Raw genomic sequence first — 19,759 nt, 5'->3', positions numbered from 1 at the left:
GGTTGGCTGCCAGAAGCAATGAGGGCCTGCTCTTCCGCTCTCTGCCGAGGGGAGGACAGGCCAGTTAAACTTGAATGGAGGAAGGCAGGCCAGTGACGGCCGTATCATCACAAGGGTTCAAAGAAGTAGGCAAGGCTGGGAGGGAACAGGCCATTGTTACAGCCGCTGGGCCGATCCTGGAGGGGGCTGGATACCGGGAGCCACTGCTAACACAGCTGGACTGGACTGGGGAAGGATGGGCAAGAGCCATTGTTAGCACGTCCAGACTACAATTTCATTTGTGCAGCTACTTCTGGCTGCCAAGACAGGCTCTAAAGAGAGGGCGGGCAGGAAGCAACTCCTCCAGTTGCTTCCTGCCCATGGAACCCGAGTCCACCTCCCCGGGCTCAGCCTGAGGGGCCTCTCCTAGGCTTCATGTCCCACGAGGTGGTCACTTGTTTCAGGCAGGAAGCTTCCCTTGCTGCCCCATCCAGGCACTTCCCTCCACCCCAGCCTCAGGTTAAGCCGAGGGCCTTGCCAGGGGTATAGACTGCCTGCCAAGACCCCAACGACCAGCTCTCTAAGCAGAGGACCCCACACTCAAGCCTGGCATAGAAGGGAACTCCTTTAGAAGATTAAAAGATTTCCACTCAGAGTGAGAAGAGTGAGGGAGAGAAAAGAAAACAAGCCAGGAGGGCACGGAGCACCCAGGGATCACCACCGCCACCAATAACAACACTCATAAAGCAGCAAAGTAGATTTCTGACAGCCAGGAACCCGATTTCTCCTTGTGAAAAAGACAATGCGATGGGTCCACAAAACCTCGTCCTCCTAGATGCGCACACGGACTAACTGTCCCAGGCTCCCCTGCAGTTAAATGGGCCACAGGTGCTGGCTGTCTTCAGCTACCCAGAGTTCATGCTCCCTCCCTCTTTCTGCTATGCCTGGGGGGGCTGACTGCGGAGACAGCCTCATTGAACTCCCTACCCTCTGGCTTCCAGTTGGGTTTGGATAATGGGGAGCCATGGCAGGAGACGGGGGGAGGCCATGAAGTTGGGATATTTATTCTGCCCATTTCCTGAGGGTTACAGCTTGAGTCAGGCAGCTTTTGTGATCTCTCCCTCTCTCTCTCTCCTCCTGTCTCCCTTCCTTCTTTCCTCTCTGTTTTGGTCAACTGCCCACATCTCTCTCTCTTTCTTTAAGTTAATTAATTTATTCATTTGAAGGGGAAGAGAGCAGTAGAAGGAGAGTGTCCCTACACAGGGTGATTTCCTGACCCTGAGATCGCGACCTGAGCTAAAACCAAGAGTCTGATGCTTAACCCACTGCCCCACCCAGGCACCCCTGTCCACATCTCTTAATTCAATTCTTGAAGGGTGCCTTCTGTTTCCTACTGACACCCTCACTGATACACCATGGGATGAAATTCTAGCCAAGAGAATGCTGGCAGAAAGAAGAGAGAGAGGTTCACTACTTCTGCTCTAGCCCCTAACATACACAGATATACCTTTAAAGGGATGACTCCTACCCAGTCCTGGAGGTTGGCCCACCCCCAACACCAGGACAGATCATGTGACTCAAGCCTAAGCCAATCAGAGCACCCCTTTCCCACTTCCCATTTTCCCCAAGAGACTGGTTCAGGCCTGAGCACATGACCTCAGCAGAGCCAATCAAAAGCAGTAAGTCATGCGCTGGGAATGCTGGGAAAATTGCAGAGAAAGAGAATTACTTTGGATATTTTGGGAGGACCAAACCATTGGAACTGCAGCCATGTCCTGGCCACAGGGAGAATGGAGCCAGCTTCAGAAAGCACAGCCCGGAAACCAAGGCCTAATGATGTCATCCGATCCCTGGATCCAGACTGGCCCTGGACGCCAGTCACTCCCTGGTCTCTTCCGTGCATGAGCTATTAAACTCCTCTCTTGTTGCTTAAGCCCCTTTGAGTTTTCTGCTCCTGGCAACCAAAAAGCACTAATGGATTCACGTAGGTAAACGTGATGAGTCCTCCCTGTCTGTCAGGCCTAAAGTTCTGATCAGGTATTTTATTTTAATGCTCCCTTTACAGTCAAGGAAACTGAGGTCTTGTAAATTACTCAGGCGCACCCAGGAGGAAATGGTCTGCAGGCGTGTGCTTGGGGAGCTGGTGTTAACCTTGCATTAACGGGATGGGCCCGAAAGTCAAGGACTGGATTCCAATCCCCAAACCAATATCTTTTGTGTAATCTCAAGAGCGCCAATTAACTTCCTCTCATTCTATAATAAAACTGAGATTAAAATCCTTGTCTCTCTCCCCCACGCATCTCCTAGGGTGGGTTGGGGGTGACAAATGAAGCAATAACTAAATGGTATTTTGAAGGAAAGACGATCAAAACTCGTTGTTTTCATTGTTATTAATAAATGGCCATTGTTGAACTATTTCCAGAAAACCCTGGGGGCCAGGGGCTGTCCAGCTACTCTCCTGGCTAGAATTCCAAAGACCATCTGTGGCAAATACGTCCTCCAGAGCACACCCTTGGCATGAACACAAACTGTTTTCCTCACCCAGAAAACTCAACCAGAAAAGGAACAGAGACAGAGAGAGGGGAGAGAAAGGGGGGAAAGATCATGCCAGCTCAGAACAGCTCTCAGTGCCATCAACGATTTCTATCTGCACAACCACCACCGCAGTCCAGGGCACACGGTCTCTTCCTTGAAGGCCCACGGCCGTTTCCTCACTGGTCTCCTGGCTTTTCATTCTCGCCCAGGGCCCAATCCATTCTCCACAAAGCAGCCAGTGGGGCCGTTCACAGACACAATCTCGTACTGCTGTTTCAGTGGCCGGATGGTGCCTTTAGCATAAATAGCACCTTCCTAAACTGAACATTTGCCACAGGACCTTTCATGTGCTGTTTCCTCTGGTTAGAACATCTTTCCCACCATTCCCTACCCCCACTCTAGCAGAGCTGCGCTAAGGACTCAGTTTACCGCACTTCCCCCGGGGGGGGGGGGTTTACGTGCTCCTCTCAGAGCCCGCTAGAGTGGTCCCTTCTTGCAGGCCTTATAGCCTTGTGATTGTCAATTAAGTAGCCACAACTAGTCATCTGTCGTCCTTGCCAGACTGTGAGCTCCGTGAAAGCACATCTGTTGTGTTAATCGCTGTAAACCAGGGGCCTAGTACAGAACCGGCACTCGAAATGTATTTGCGGCTTGATTAGCTGAGCACAGAAACAGATCAGACCAAAGGGAGTAGGAAGTTAAACAGTCAGCGAGGCTGTCTCACAGACCATGAGGCGAGTCGCTGGAATAAATGGTGCTGGGACGACTCTCACGGAAACTGGACTCTCCCACACGCTATATGCAAAAATCAATTCCAAGTTGACTGAAGACAGACGGTGAGAAAAACTATAAAACTTGAAGAAATAATATACAGCATCTCCATGACCTCAGGGTAGGGACGGTTTTCTTCTATAACAGACAAAACCCACAAACAGTAAAGGAGAAGATTTCGAACTTCAACCCCATTAAAATTAAGAACCACTGTGGTCAAAAGACCTCGTAAAAAAGGATCAAAAGGCAAGCCAAGAGAAGACGCTGTGCAGCATATCACGATGAACGACCTATTTCTAGACTAGCCAGGGGTCATCTACAGACCAATATGAAAAAAAAAATCAACCCAATAAAAAAGTAGACATGGCGGGTAGGGCTCTTCATGAGAGAAGGAACTTGAATACCCAATAAATACAGTACAAGGCAAATCCCCATTTTGTAATCGGGGAGCACAGACAAATCACAAGCGGAAATGACGGATCTCGAGAAGGGCTGCAGCTCAAGTTTGACAACAGCAAGTGTGGATGAGGACGTGGAGCGACCTGAGCCCTCCGTCCCTGCTGGCACGAGCGTAAGTGAGCACAAGCACTTGGCGACACACTTTCGTATATTTAGTCAAACTGAAGATGCACTAATTTTAATATCCAGAAATTTTGCCCCAAGGCCTCTATCCTCAGGAGACTCCCGCACGCACACAGAAAAATGCACACACAACAAGCGATGTGGCTCCTGACGGGGCCCAGAAGGAAACCAACCTCACATGTTCGTCGTCAGTGAACAAAGAGGACCACGAAGGAGCCACAGAGACCGCAATGAGGATGAATCTTACAAATATAATTGCAGGCCAATAAGGCAAACACAAAACCATTCATATCGCCTAAGTTTATTTATACGAAGTTCAAAACCACCAAACATTTAACTGCGTTGCGTAGGGACGCACACCTAGGTGGTGAAACCACAAAGAAAAAGCAAGCTAATGATTCCCACACAGTCCTCACCGGTGTTCTGTGGTGCAGAAAGGGCCTATGGGGGAATCTGAGGGGTCGGTGGCTCCGGCTCTTGACCCGTGCAAAATGGACGTCTGCTTCATGGCTGGTCTTCAAAATGTCCACTTACGTGCCTACATTCTTCCCTAGGTTTGGTCTTTCAGGCACGCGCGTGCGCGCGCGCACACACACACACACACACACACACACACGGTCAAAGACTGACGAGACACAATAAGACACGTACACAAGGGATGGTTTATGAAGAGAAAGGGAAAGGGGACAAACACCCAGAGAGAAAATGAGAAGATAAGAGGGACACAGGAAATGAAAAAGGATGAAGACTGGGCAAGAAAGCAAGAGTCAGGAAATGAAAAATGGAGAGACAGAGGGAGGAAAAGGTTGTCAAGGGTCATGGGGAGGGGAAGAGATACAAGACACAATATTCTCCTCTTGTTTCTTTCTTCGCTTTCTCTGGATTTCCCATTCCTCTCCCTCCCCACCGGCTTCCTCAGTGTCTCTCTGCCCCTCCCCCCCACCCTCCATGGCCTCCCTGCACTTCAGTCTCTGCTCCTCAGATCCCTCTGCCCCCCCNGTCCTGTCCATCTTTCTTTTCCTTTCTCCCTCATCTCTCTCTCCCTCCCTTTCCTCCTCCACCTACACACACACACACACCCTTTGAACACGCATTTGTCAAGTGGTTGCTCCGTGCCAGACACGGTGCTAAAGACAGAGGGAGGCCACAGCTGGGGGACACGGGATGGTGGGTCTCAGACAGGGACCTGTGGGCGGCCTGCGACTCTCTCCCCCTCATTAACTTCACTATCAAACGCTCCCAGTGTCACAAGTTGTAGGTCTTCTTTATGAAATATTTAACTAGGAGAAATCCAGCTGGGATGAAACCTCTCATTTGTGGCAGCCCCAGGAGAGCAGAACATGGGCCTGCTGCTGGCATTCACCTGGGCTGATGGCAGGCGCAGGGTGCCCGAGGAGGCCACAGGTGGGGGCGGCAACCCCCAGGGCCAGGAAGACCCTGACACAGTTTCCCTTGGATGCCAGGTTGGGGGAGGGAGGGGAGAGACTCCAAAACTCTAAAACCAGAATAGGTCAATCCAAGAGACAGGACCAGAGGAGCCATAGCCAGGGGTAGGGCAGGGGGGTGGGGGAAGGCAGGGGAGTGGGGAGTGGCCTGATGAGGACTGGGGTTTCCTTTTGGGGTGCTGAAAATGTCTTGGAACAAGACAGAGGTGATGGTCACGCACCTGTGCGAACGTACTAAATACCACTGAACTGTGCGCTTCAGAATGGTGAGTGGTTAATTTTATGTTAGGTGAATTTTAACTCAATTTTGAAAAACCATTAAAAATAGAGTTTCATTTCCTCCACTCCAACTATTAGCTCTAAGGCTGCTGACCTCAATGTTAAGGGATTAACACATTTAAGTAGGGAGTGCTCGCTATCCGCATCCCAGGTCCCCTGCTCAGCACTTTGAACCATCCCCTCATTTGCTCCTCACAGCCCCGGGAGGGAGGTGCCAGCTCGTCCTGGAACTTGGGGCTCAGAGAGGATAAGTGGCTTGCCTTGGGTCACACAGCTCCAATTCCAATCTACCTGCCTTCCAAGAGTTCTTAACCACCCGACGGACTTTCTGCCAATCCAAGGTGAACTTTAGAATCACCTGGAAATTTTTAAAGATCCCTAGGACCAGGGGCAGCCCTGGACCAACCTCACCAGCATCTGTGGGGGTGGGGTTCAGAGCATCAGCATTTCCAAAACTTTTAGGTGATTCCGAGTCTAGCCAAGCTGAGGATCTTGTTGAGAAGCAGATTGGGACTGAAAAGCTACAGGGGTGGGTGGGGACTGAGATTTTGTATTCCTTTTTTTTTTTTTAAAGATTTTATTTATTTATTTGACAGAGAGAGAGACAGCCAGCGAGAGAGGGAGCACAAGCATGGGGAGTGGGAGAGGAAGAAGCAGGCTCCCAGCGGAGAAGCCCAATGCGGGGCTCGATCCCGGGACTCTGGGATCACGCCCTGAGCCAAAGGCAGACGCTTAACGACTGAGCCACCCAGGCCCCCCGAGATTTTGTATTTCTAACATGCTCCCAGGAGATGCTGCTACCGCAGGTTCTAAACAGCATGTCTACAGAACTTCCCACAGTGATGGAATGTTCTAGATCTGTGCCATCCAGTATGGTGGCCACTAGCCACCTGTGGCAATCTAGCACCTGAAATGTGGCTCTTACAACTGGGGGTCTGACTCTTTTATTTTATTTTATTTAAATTAACTTTAAGTCAAAATAGCCACACGTGGCTAGTGGCCACCGTACTGGGCAGCACGGGTCTATACAATTTCCAAGGAAAGAGAGAAATGAGTCCTCAAACAGGTTAGGGAAAAAACGGTGCCTTAGAACCTTCCTAAATAACCTAGAGACAAAGATAACCTAGAGTCCGATCCCCTTGCCTGCGTCTTTAAGAATGAGAAACGCTTTTCCAAGAGAGGAAGAAATGAGGGAATCCCTTGGGTCTTCTCCATCCTTCCTTCCCCAGCATTGCCCACCAGCTCAGGGCCCCTCACCTGTCCCTTTCACCAGCCCTCCCTTGGGTCTCTCCACCCAACCCCTTTCACTCCCTAGACAGAGCCACCTCTGAAACAGGCCTCCAGCCTCACCCCACCTGCTCCTCACCTTCCCTGCTCCCCAGACTCGTGCCCACACCCCCTCCTGGGTGTCCTCCTGGCTTGGCTCAGCACCAACACTCTCTGCCCTCACCGTCCTGCTCCATCTCCCATCCCTGCTTCACTTCTGCACCACAGCACTCAATACACTTAAACAGTGTCCTCGATCCGGTCCTTGGTCTGTCTTCCCAGCTAGAAAGTCAGCCACATCAGGGCAGCCGTCTCTGTCTGTTTGTGTCTGTCTGTGTCCCAGGGCCCAGACCAAGGAGGAAATGAAGAGCTCCTGCCACTTCCTAAGCATGTAGTCTGTGCCAAGCACGATTTTTGACATTCACCATCGATGTCATCCTTCCAACCTTCCTGGGACTTAAACACTATTCTACCCACAGACATTGTACAGATGAAGAAACCAAGGATCTCTGAAGTTAGGTAGCTTCCCAAAGGCCACACCACTGACAGAGAGAAACCCAGTCCTGGGAGACCTCAAACTGTCCCTTCACTACCCCCATGTGCCAGCTCTTGCCCACGGGCACGCCAACTTATCTGGAGCATGAATGCCTTCCCGGACACAACCTGAGCTTTTGGCCCTCTGGGCCTTTGTCCCCTGCTGTGCTCATACCTGTCCAGCGAGCTTTCCCCTCTCCCTAGATGTGTGACCTTGGCAAGCGACTTTAGCTCTCTGGACCTCAATGTACTCATCTGTAAAGTGGGGGCAAAAACAAACCCACTGAGCTCTTGGGGCTGGTATAGAGATTAAGTCAGTCAAAGGAGTCATCACACAGCCTGAGAGTCCTAAGCTCTCCAGAAAGAGAAGCTACTAACCATTGTCCCGAAGGCACACAGTGCCCATGTCCTCCTGGAATATGGCACTTCTTTTCCACAGCTCCAATGAAATCCATGACATGAATGAGCAGAGAGGGGAGGAGAGGGCCCACCCATCATGAATGTGGAAAATGGTCCAGTTGCTTCTCATCAAGTTGTGGGGGGCGGAGGGGAATGAAGGATTCTGTCTGGTCCGTTAGAGCTCGGAGAGCTTGCTCGAAATCACGTGGGGCTACTGCGCCCGGAGACTCCAACAGAGGTACGCAGAAACACACACTATCTCCGGACGCACGGGCCGCCCGTGCCAGGCCCCATGAACAGCAGCCTAACCTATTCAGCACCCACCGTGCGCCAAGCACTGTCCTAGCTGCCGCCCGAGCCTTACGACAACCCCGTGAGGTGGGCACTAACGTTACATGCGTTTCAAAGACGAGGAAGCCGAGGCCTCAGGAGGTTAAGCAACTCACCCAGGATGATGCGACTGGAAAGAGGAACCCAAGGAGACTAGTTCTACAGCCCTCCCGCTTAACCACGACACTGGGCTGCCTCAGACCCAACACAGAGCCACAGAAGCTCTCAGTGTCTACACCCGCCACACTCTCCCAGAAGATACCCGTGCGGAATAGCTCTAGAGAAGACAGAGCGAAGAATGCGACCAGGGACGTCATGAAGGAAATGCAGACGGCCCACAGAGACCTGGAAAACGTTCTACTTCTTCAGTTCCCGAAGGTACACATTGTACCCAAGGGGATACCCCTTTTCGCTTATCTAGTGACAAGGCGAAATCAAGGGCGAGCCGGTGGCGCCACATAATGGAGGAAAGGGGACCTCCGTGTTTGAAAGGACACGGCCTTCCTGCTCCTTGCAATCTGGCCCCAAAGCCTGACATACGCCCCAGCAGTGCCATTTCCAGGACTCTGTCCTCAGGAAAGAATCATACCCTGTCACCTTCCTGACCTCACCTTCCCCCACTCGCCTGGCACATAGTAGGTGCTCAATAAACATTTATAAAGGAATGAATTCACCACGAATGAATGAAGGCACTCCTCTCCCCACTCTCGTCTCTCAGCTAATCTGTCCCAGGCTCTGTCTCCTGCTCATGCACAAGGCCAGCCCGGGATGCGGGGACGAAGGGAATAGAGAACCACGGTCTACACCAGCAGCACCCACCACACCAGGAGCCCAGAGAAGTGAGACACGATTTAAAAACTGGGCAACAGAAGGAGAGGGAAGGAGAAGGAAAGGCCGCAGCAGCTTTCATTCCAACATTTTCCAACTCCGGCTGAGATTTCCTCCTATATACTCATCTATATTTACATCAACGAATCTGGCGGTAGCAAGCCTGTTGCTGATCGTGTGGGATCTAAAGTTCACAGAAAGCTGGCTTAGACACCCAGCGAGGAAGAGAAACTGTAAATTCAATTTAAGTCACCCAAAAACCCGAAATCCACCCACTCCCCTCCAGGAAATCTGTGACACCTTTTACATCAGGACCTCTCAATCTCAGCTCTACTGACACCTTGGGCTGGATGATTCTTTACTGGAGGGGTGAGGGGGGGACAGATGGGGGTGTCCTGTGCATTTGAGGACAGCCAGTCAGCAGCAGCCCTGGCTTCTGCCCACTGCATGCCAGTAGCACCTTGCCCTCCATGGTCACGACAACCAGAAACATCTCCAGACACTGCCAAAAGTCCCTTGGGGGGCGAAATCACCCCCGGTTCGAAAGCACTCTTTCCATGCAGCCTAGGAAAAATGCCAAACCAAATAGCAGTTCTTTCCCTGCCCCTCCCCATCCACTTCCTGAACTTGGTGTCACCTGGTCTCAAAATCTCTTCTACAGATTCAAAGACAGTGCAGGTGACAGTCTCCAGACTTCAGCACTTTACGTAAACCAGCATTTTATTCTGAAAATAATCAGAGCCTTGGACACAGAGACACAAAGATGTTCGTTGCGCTGTTGTTTACAAGCAAAACAAACAAACAACTGGAGGCGGTTACAGGAAGTAGGAAACGTCCCTAAAGCGGAGTACTGTCAGATATTAACAGCAGTCTTTTCTGGGGTTGCTGCCAACCCATACAGCACCACTGTGTGAATTTAAATAAGACACCCCTTTTTCAAGTTGTTAGGTCCATCTGTCAAAAAGTTGTCATAATATCTTCATTTTTCTAGAACAAGATACTAAGCTTTCATCAGCTGGGAAATTGAAATAATAAATGTACAGCTCCATGATGTCTATGAGATATGATACCCTTGTGCAATGTACAGCCTGTGCAACGGTACATGGGAGCTCTGATGCTTTCCAAGGATATCTAGAGGCATGGAAATATGTTCGCAAAAGCTTATAAAAGGGGACAGAATGAAATACATTAAAACGTCTCCAGAGATTCCCTTTGCATAGGAGACTATACATATATTTTATATCCTTCTTTGTACTTCAGGTGTTCAATAAATGAAGAGGGTAGGCCTCTTGGAAGATGCAAGTCTTGCATTGAGACCTAAATAAAGAGGAGTCAGCCACGGGGAGACAGGTGGAGAGAACAGCCAGCACAAACGCCTTCGCCTTCGGATGCAAATGAGCTGGGTGTGGGCAAAAATGGCCAGTGGAGCTGAGACAGAGCGGAAGGGGCAGAGAATAGAAGAGATGAGACAAAGAGAAAGCAGCGACCAGACCGACCAGACCGTGGTGCGTCTGTAATCTGTAATCTCTGGTCAGTGAGTAGGAATCGGGGGCATTTATCTAATCTGCTCAGAAGAGAGCTATCCCACCAGCCCACCACTATTCACTGATGGGGTAAAATCCAAGCAATTCCACTTCCAGTCCCAGTGTGGAAATAAACAAAACCAGGTGTTCCCCGAATTTTCATAATCTTTGTCAACAACACCGTTTCTTTTCCTCATCGTTACTCAGTTAACAAACATTTATGCATGACGTAGCCCAGGAACTGTTGGGGGGTATGAGGAAGGGAAAGCACTGTCCCTTACCCTCAAGGAGACACACAATCTCACTGCTTTTCACAAAAAGCATGCAAGATGCATTTGATGCTGAGAAAGGTACCATGAAGGTGGCAAGTGGAGGGACTTGGTCATTAACGACCCAGTAAGAACCCTAATATCCCAGACACCCAACACGGACAACCACCCTGCCGCACACGCCCTTATCTTCACCATCACCTATCCGTCCACCCATCCACCTCCCCACCCTTCAATCCCGTGCAGTCGTCTGTCCTTCTACTCAACCACAAACATGCACCCAACAGTCATCCAGCAATCTACTCGCCCGTCCACCTGACCCATCCACTTAGCCATCTGATCACCCAGATATCCCACATCATTCATCTTCCTCTTTCCTCCTTTCTCCCTCCTTCCCTTCCTTCCTTCTTTCATCCCACCCCTCCATCCGCCTGTCTGTCCAACCATCCACAGATCCATCCATCCATCCATCCACCCACTCAGCTGATACTAACTGCATGGGATCACCTTCCTTCCCAGAAGCCACAGACATCCCTCCGTGATCCGTAACTTAAAAGACAGCACCGCGTTTAGGAACGGGCCAGACTGTTAAAATTTCTGCATCCTGACAACTCTTCCAGAGATAATCAAGTCCATAAACATTTTTGACTATTCCAATTTGTTCAAGACCCCAACTCTCTAGGAAGGAATGGGGGCTGTCTGGCTGACCCAGCCCTTGGAATGAGGAGGAAACTGAGAACCAGCTTGGCCAGAGCCTGTCAGAGGGCTGGTGTTCCATAGACGTTAACGAATCTCAGCTGATTCCAGGTGAAGCTAGGTTCCCAAGTACACAGACTAAAACCGACACCTTGAATTCATTCATTCAAAAATCATGTATTCATCACAGCAGCACTGTTCAAAACAGCAAGCACACATGCGTGCACGCGCACTCACGCACACACGCACGCTGGAAACGTCCCACACGTCCATCACCCCGGGAAATGGATAAATCGTTGTAGCATCACCGACTGCAATATTAAGCAGAGAAAAGGAAAAGACCTACAGCTATGCTGAACAGCAGGTGAATCTTAGAAACATACAGTTGGGTGGAAAAGGCAAGTACAAGTTTCAGAAGGCTACCAAGTTCAGAAACCAGAAACCAGGAAAACTAAATTTATGTTAAGGTGTATGTAAATATGGGATAAAACCTGTAAGAGAGGAAGAAAAGAAGGAGGAAGGGAGGAAGACACACAATCCAAGAGACAGCGTCCAAGAGACAGTGGTTGCCTTTGGGGAATGCAGTGGGGGAGGAGCAGGGGGAAAAGGGAGGTCGGAGACCACAGGCGGCCGTTACTGATCCTGTTTAGCTCAGGGTTTCTCCAAGTGTGCTCCCAGACCAGCAGCCGCAGCACCACCGCCCGGGAACATGCTAGAAATGGGAGTTCTCAGGCTCTACCCCAAACCTCTTAAATCAGAAACTCCGGGGCTGAGGCCCGGCCCCCTGTGTTTAAACAGCCCTCCAGGTGATGCTGATGCGTGCTCAAGGGTGAGCACTTCTGCCCTAGAGCAGGGGATGCTGACGCTGGAGGGCTGGGGACCACGCTTGGAGGACCACCGTTCCAGGTACCTGGTCCACCAGCATTTCCAGAGCAGTGGTCACACAAACCCCACCCTCACTGTCCTGGGGTCTGAAGGCCATTCTTTTCACAGCGTTATCATTCGCACCACATGGTTTCTGAGCACAGTATCTTTTAATCCTCCCAGAATTCCCTGGGTGTAGGGCTGCTCTGCCCATTTTATAGATGAGGAGACTGAGGCTCCACGGCTAGGGGCCGGAGCTGAGATGTGCAGCGCGGGTCACCTATCCTCCAGCCCTGTATGCTTTGCCTCCACCCTAAGTCACCTCCCCTTCCCTGCCTCTTCTCCGCCTCCACTCTTTGATGCTCTTGCTCAGACAGGAACATTCCTACATGGACTCCATGATGTGCCACAAACATTTCAGGGGAGCAAGTGAAAGTTGGCATAGCCTCCCACGCCCGTTATCCTTAATAAGGAAAACAATAAAGGTCAATGGGGTAAAAGCATGGTGGGTTCTAGAAGGTCGGAAACCACGTTACCCTCCCTACCCTCCCACCAGCCAGCAAGTTCTAGGTCTGCACCAGGGCTTCCTCCGAGACGCATCTGTCAATTTATTCTTGAAATCAGACTTAGCCCTCCTGCAAAAGCTACTTGTATAAAAATACTTTAGAAATTGGTTTAAAATTATATATATTTTTTACACACAGACCTAAAAGGAGAACAGTACTTAACAGCGTGAATATTATTTACTGGCAGGTGGGCGACGAAGCTGAGTTTCCCTCACAGCTCTGGAGAGGGGGCCCTGCCTCTCGAATAGTGTCATTCAGGGGAGGGACCGCTAATTCCGAATTCCAGGTCCCGCCTGAGCCCTGAGCACCTCCACGGAAGATCCGAGGATGTTCCCAGTCTGAACGGAAGAGAAAAGCCCTCTCTGACCCAAGAGAGACGACAAAACTTGATCTGGACTTAACTCAGAAATTCCGCCTCAGAGCCGGGATCTCTCTCGCATTAGCTGCCTTAAATAGGTGGCTTCCAAAAGCACAGTTCGTTCCAGTAAAAAGTCCCAGCTTTTCAGAGGGGAAAAGCCACCTATCTCCTCCTTTCCCACATACTGGCACCATCTCTTGTTCCCATCCTCTCTCCCTTCTTGGGTGTTAAGAACTCACCAGTAGGGTGACCAGTGTCCTGGTTTGCCCAGAACTACTGGGAGTATTTCCTGAGATGCCAAAACCAGGACAGTCCTAGGCAAACTGGGACATCTGGTCATCCTATCCAGACAAGGACCAATGCCCAGTGGTTTTGGAAACCCAAGTTGCAGAGCCCACCCCCTGGTTCCCTCTCCTGGTATGTTCTTTGCCTTCTCTATTCTCCTAGGAGGTAAGAGGTGAGAATTAAGAAAGACAGGAGTTGAGGGGGACGACACATTCTAACCCCAAAGCTGAGCAGGTTCTGTTGTTAAACCCTCCCTAGTTGCCTGGGGTGACCACAGCAGCTGTCCTAAGGCATGTGGTCTCCATCCTGGGCTGGACTCTTGGCCAGCTCAGAAGGAGATGGGGTGGGAGGGAGAACAGGGAAGCTAATTACACGCTATAAAACTCCCTCACCTTGTCACCCACAAAGGGAGGGATCAAGGGAGAGGAAGACAATTAATTTTATCTTAGACCGAAGGGAATAGAAAAATAGGTCAAGTGGGCATGAATTTTCCCCCCTTAAAGCTTCCAGACAGAACAGAGAACACAGAACAACTGAGGGTGCTTTAAAGAGTGCCACACTCAGATTAACAAATCCAAACTGGCCAGTCACGGAGGGGCCCTTTGCTCCCACTCCTACCCAGAGAACCCGATTTTCAGCCAAAGTTTCCAGAAAAGACCATCAGGGGAAAAAGTACTCTCCAACATCACAGCTCATGTGTTTCGGAGCTTCTTCGTGCCCGACGCTGACCTGAGCATGCACCACGTGTGAACCCACATACCCTCCCCAGGAGTCCTCCGAGGGAGAGGCTATCAGAAGCGGTATCCTCACCACGCACACTGAGACTCTGATGCCCAAAACAGCCAGGGCGGGGAGCCACTCGAACCTGGGCCTGGCCGGCTTTCTCGCTCCTCTGTCATATTTCAGGGCAACACACCGATCCTTCCCAAAGAGCTGAGTTAGCATTCTCCAAAATGTATTAACTGCGGGGCTTTGGGGCTTTGACGACCTCTGGCTCGAACCCACTTTCCCAGTGGTGCACTTCCACTGTTGAGGGAGTGCATATGTGTGCTTGCTACTGGGGGGCCAGTGGGGAAGGGGTGTTATACAAGCCCCCAGCACCCAACAGACATCCCCCCAAGCCCCTGAAGGAAGACTTCACTCTCAAGGGCCCACGGCTCCCCAACTTCCCAAGCCCTCTAACTTCAGAGACCTTCTCTGGTCTGATAACCTCATTCACACATACCCTTCCTGAACCCACCCCCCACAACCCCTGTACCTAAAACCCACTGAAACCCTAAAATGCTGGCAGCCAAAGCACATCTACAGGATGGGCAAATAAATGGCGAGAGGCGTTTCACTCACTGTACGAACATTTCTGGAGCACTTTCTTTGTGCCAGGCGTGGTGGGGTTGCGGTGGGGAACAGGGTGACAGGCACGAGCGTCACGGCCTCAGAGCTTGACTTTTTACCATGAATGGCAAAACCACCGCGCTCCGAGCAAGAGACCCCCTTCCTCACCCTTCGCCATTTCTCCGACTGGTACTTAATGCTACCATTTCCGGCACTGTCTACACACACCCACAATCCTTTACCTAAACCCGAGAAGCCAGACGCGCTCTGGAGTTTAGAATTTGGTGCTTTGAAAGGGACAACGAGGATGGGAATGTAAAATGGGCATAGCCACTGTGAAAAAAACAGTTGGCGATCTCTTATAAAGTTAAACGTATACTTACCGCACACCCCAGCAATCCGACTCCTGGGTATTTACTTACCCAAGAGAAATGGAACATACGTTCCCAATGTTCCCACTAAAACCCGTCTGCCAATGTTTATAGCGGCCCTAGTCACAATTGCCCAACCTGGACACATCCCAAATGTCTTCCAGCTGGGGAATGGGTGAACAGTGTCCAGCCATCGCATGGAACACTACTCAGCACGAAAAAGAAACGAACCACTCATACACGCAACATGAATGGATCTCAAAGGGCTGGATGAAAGAAGCAAGGCTCCAAAGGCTACATACAGTATGATTCTATTTATATGACCTCCTGGGAAAGGCAGAAACATAAGGATGGAGAGCAGATCAGTGCTTGCAAGGGTCGTGGGTAGTGCTGACTCAGAAAGCCTTACGGGATAGCCTGGGATGATGAAACGGTTTAATCTTTGTTTTTTAAGATTTGACTTTTAAGTAATCTCTCCACCCAACCTGGGGCTCGAATCCACAACCCTGAGATCAAGAGTCGCACACTCCACCCACTGAGATAGCCGGGCACCCCGAAACCATTCCCTATCTTGATTTTGGTGGTGGCTACGTGACTGCATGCGTCTGTCAAAACTCACAGTACTGTAGGCACAAAGGGTGAATTTTGCTCTCAGTAATTTATACCTCAATAAACCCGATCTTGGAGAAAAAGAAGGAAAAGGTCCCAGGATGCATTTATGATATGACCTGGCTACTCCCAGTGGAACCCGCACCAGTGTCAGGGCAATCCCTGGGAGCCTCCTGGTAAAGCAGAACCCCGTGCCCACCCCAAACCTGCTGGGCCAGAATCGCCATGTTAACAAGACAATCCTCACGCACATGAAAGTTTGGGAGACACTACAAGGCATACATAACACTCCCAGCGGGGAGCTGGAGCAGCACCCCATAATCAAACATATCGAACATTTCTGCAGCAAACCCATCAAAATGCACACCACGTGGGCTAAATGAAGACTGTGTGAAAAGACTATAAACTCGGGTCAGTTCAAGGTAGGATTTTACCCCTATGTGATCTGCTCTTTTGGTTTTCAGAGCTTTTGGGGTTTGGGGATTACAGAGGAGGGCTTGCACCTTTGTGGGGGAAAAAAAATCCCAATGGAAAAGTCATGCTAATTCTTACTTCCCAGAATTTTGCTCTTCTGGAATTACCAGCCGTGCTGGGCTAGTAGAAGTATCATAGGGGTCATACTGTCTTGCCCTCTATAGTAGTATCTTCTAGCACATTCTACTTTTCAGGATGAGCAGAGGCTGATAACATGCTCCAACTTCTCCCAGGCCTCCCTCTGGTTCCCACACAGAACATTCCTCTTTTAAAAAAACTGGGGAACACCAATCGGCCAATGTCCGAAGGTTACCTGATGTGATGGGACTCGGCTCCTTGTTCAGATTGCCAAAAACACGGGTGAAAAGCTGGAATCCCGCGTGTCATTCAGGAGACCGAGTGTGACAGCACACAGACCTGGGTCCGCAGCTCTTGCCACGGCCCCAATTCTTACATCGTGCTCAGTGGGAGATCTGCTGGCATCAGCAGGACTGGGGGAAGATGACACTCACAATGGCGTTTGGTAGCACATCAGAAGGAGTGAGTGGCGTTAAGTGGGGGCTCTGGTAAGGTTGACAGATGCGCCTTATTGAGCTGACAGATTTGAGCTCCTTAGAAGCCAGCACCGGAGCCCATCACGGCCACACTGAAATGAGACTCCCGATCAATGTAAACGTGGAACCAAGGTGTGTGGTCCACACGGCCCGCTGCCCAGCACACTCCAAGAAAAAGAGACAGCAATGTAAATCTGAACATCAAAGACTTCCATTTGGGTTTTCTTGCTTAAGAAGAGAACACTAGAATGAAGGAGAACCCTGAATTCTCATTGCTGGTTTCAAGCTTGGAGGCGCCGTGACAGTAGGGTGCAAAAGGGTAAGGCGAAGTAGTGGCGGAGTACCCGAGGCCATGGAGACTGGAAGGCTGCGCCCTCCACCAGTGTGCCATGCTGGAATTTGCATTTGGAAGTAACAGTCTTAAGCCCTAGGAGCGTACAGCCAAGTTCACGGAACATTCGCTCACTCCTCCTCCACGAGACAGTGAAGAAGGTGCTTTCCATATTCAGCGGCACCCCTAGTGGATGCCGTTTCCAGATACTCGCCCTGCTACATGCATGAAAGATTGGCAGGGGCAGTGTCATTCCTAGGGACGGACCAAAAGAAATGCGGGAAAAAAAAAAAAAAAGTTCAGCCAAAGACATGCACCAGAATGTTTGTAATGATACAATCTGGAAACTACCCAGATGGCCCTCACAAGTAGAGGGGACAAGTACACTGTGGCAGACTCACCGAGTACAATGGCAGAGAGCAACGAGAAGCAGCAACCCCACAACCACTTGCAGGAACCGGGGTGAATCCCCCCCGGCAGGCTGCTGAGCAAAAGAAACCAAACACAAAGGAACACAGCCTGTGACTCCACTGACGGGAAGTCCAAATGGAGGAAAAGGAACCCGTGGGCTTAGAAGTCAGGGTAGTGGTTAACCCTGTGGTGTGAATGGGGGGGAGGGGGACCGGAGGGGGGCTTCTGGGGAACTGGTCACATCCTCTTTCTTGTCCTGGGACTCGTTGCAATGGTTGTGGTCACTTTGTGAACACGTATGAATCTGGACTTGACTTGCGTACTTTTGTCTGCATATATTAGACTTTATTCTAAAAGTTCAGTGTAAGTACTAAAAGACAGTATTTTAAATGGCGCAAGTGTTTGGATACAGAAGCCAACATCTGCCCTGGTACCCTGGCTCATCGGCATTTCCACAGTCCATCTCTTTGCACTGGCCCCGGGTCCCTTATCCAGCGCCCCCCCCCCCAGTTCTCTGCCCTCTCTCCTCTCATCCTCCCACCCCCCAGAAAGCTTAGACCTGGATTACCCTGCTTGGTGACAGATTGGGGGGATGGAGAGCCTTCCCTTCCAGAGTGGGGCTGTATAATGTGTTTGCTGCCTCGGGCCAAAAAGAGAATAAAAACTGTTTGCAGAGAACAAAATGCGCAAACTCATCACACAGCAAGAAAGCCAAAGAAAACCGAAAGTACCAACGGAACACTCCCAATTCACCTGCATCCCTCCCCAGAGAGTCTTCCTTCTGAGGGGCCCCTGGCCAGCCCCTCGCTTTCCAACAGCTCTCTGATCTGCAGGATTCAGTCTGGACGGGGTGAGCTGAGGACACAACATTAGGACTCCCACCTCCTTCCTCTCCTCTTAGAAGACTCCAAATCCAGGCTCCAGAAGGCAAACTAAAGCCATTTTCAACATGGAAACCTGTCAGCCCAGTGATTCCCTGCTGGACACCCCCTGGAGTTATCTGAGCATGGACACATGGACACCTTGCCACCCTCCAAGCCCCCACCACTCCCGAGGTGGAGGGTGGGGAGGCAGGCAGAGTGATCACAAGACCCCTGAGCATTTCAGTGGGTCTTCACAAGATTGGACCTTGGGAGGCAAAGGCCAGGCTCCTGGTTCGTGCACCAATCAAGACGACATCAGGCTTAGAGGTGTGCGCCTCCAGAAAGACCCCAGCTGAACCTCCTAATTTTCACCACCCTCAAAGTAGGCTGTTCCCACGCCCCAAAACCTCAGAGTCCTCTTACAATTTCAGCACCTAGAAGCCAAAAGCTTGCTCAATTTTGAGTTCCCCTAAAAATGAATCCACCAGCCACAGAGCTCCTCAAATAAGCAACCCCAGGACCACCTGGGGCCCAGCCCTGTTGAGTATATCACAGTGGAAACCAAACACAAAGGAATGGGGGCTCCTTGCTGAGCCCCAGGGGCCCATCCAGCCCCGTTCACTTGTACACTGAGGGCAGCCAGTTGGAAGCAAGCGGAGGAGCAGCACATCTGGGCATGGCACAGTGGCCAGCCAGCCTGGGGAGCAGGGTGCGTCCCCCCACTTGGAATCTGGGTCATGCTTAGATAACTGCTAGAAAGCCCGACTAATTACCCATCCTTGCCTGCCTACATCTCAACAGATGTTAAGCCCTCCTCAAGGTTTATTTCAAGCAGGCACAGATTTAAAGAAACACAAGGGGATCTGCATTTCGATAGCATCTCAATAGAGGAAAATGTGGTCTTCACCTTCTTCCTCTGGATCTTTGATTTAAAAAAAAAAAAAAAAAAGACATTTACCTGCCCGGAGGTGTCCACATGGAGGCTGATTCTCCTGGTGTCCCCTCCCGGTTCCCTAGGGTGGGAGAAGCCGAATCCAACCCAAGGCCTGACACCATACCCTGGGAAGGCCCTGCCACCTCATTTCCTTTCGCCCTGTCTTTCTTATTGAAATAGTCCATCTGGGTCTTCCAGGTCAGGGGCCCAGATGGGGCAAATGGGATGTTTTCTACACCCCAACGATGATGAGGCCCCCGAGCAGTAGTTGAAGGAAATGGGACCCGCAGGCATAGGGAAGAGTAAGTGTGCCCCAACCCACCACTGCCTTTCCCAGATCGGGGCCAGTGGCCCACCCCAGCATACGAGCT

At 50.8% G+C, this 19,759-nt stretch overlaps 1 protein-coding gene across 3 annotated transcripts in view; it reads right to left on the bottom strand.

The window, feature by feature from the left end:
- The window catches only part of CACNA1A (calcium voltage-gated channel subunit alpha1 A), a 214,655-nt gene that overhangs the window by 194,006 nt on the left and 890 nt on the right, over positions 1–19,759 (bottom strand). The window lies entirely within an intron of this gene.

The sequence above is a fragment of the Ursus maritimus genome, unplaced genomic scaffold, assembly GCF_017311325.1.
Source record: "Ursus maritimus isolate PB19 unplaced genomic scaffold, ASM1731132v1 scaffold_14, whole genome shotgun sequence".
Lineage (NCBI taxonomy): Eukaryota > Metazoa > Chordata > Mammalia > Carnivora > Ursidae > Ursus > Ursus maritimus.
The sequence above is the reverse complement of the archived record's forward strand: the minus strand, read 5'-3'. Positions and strand labels throughout refer to the sequence as shown.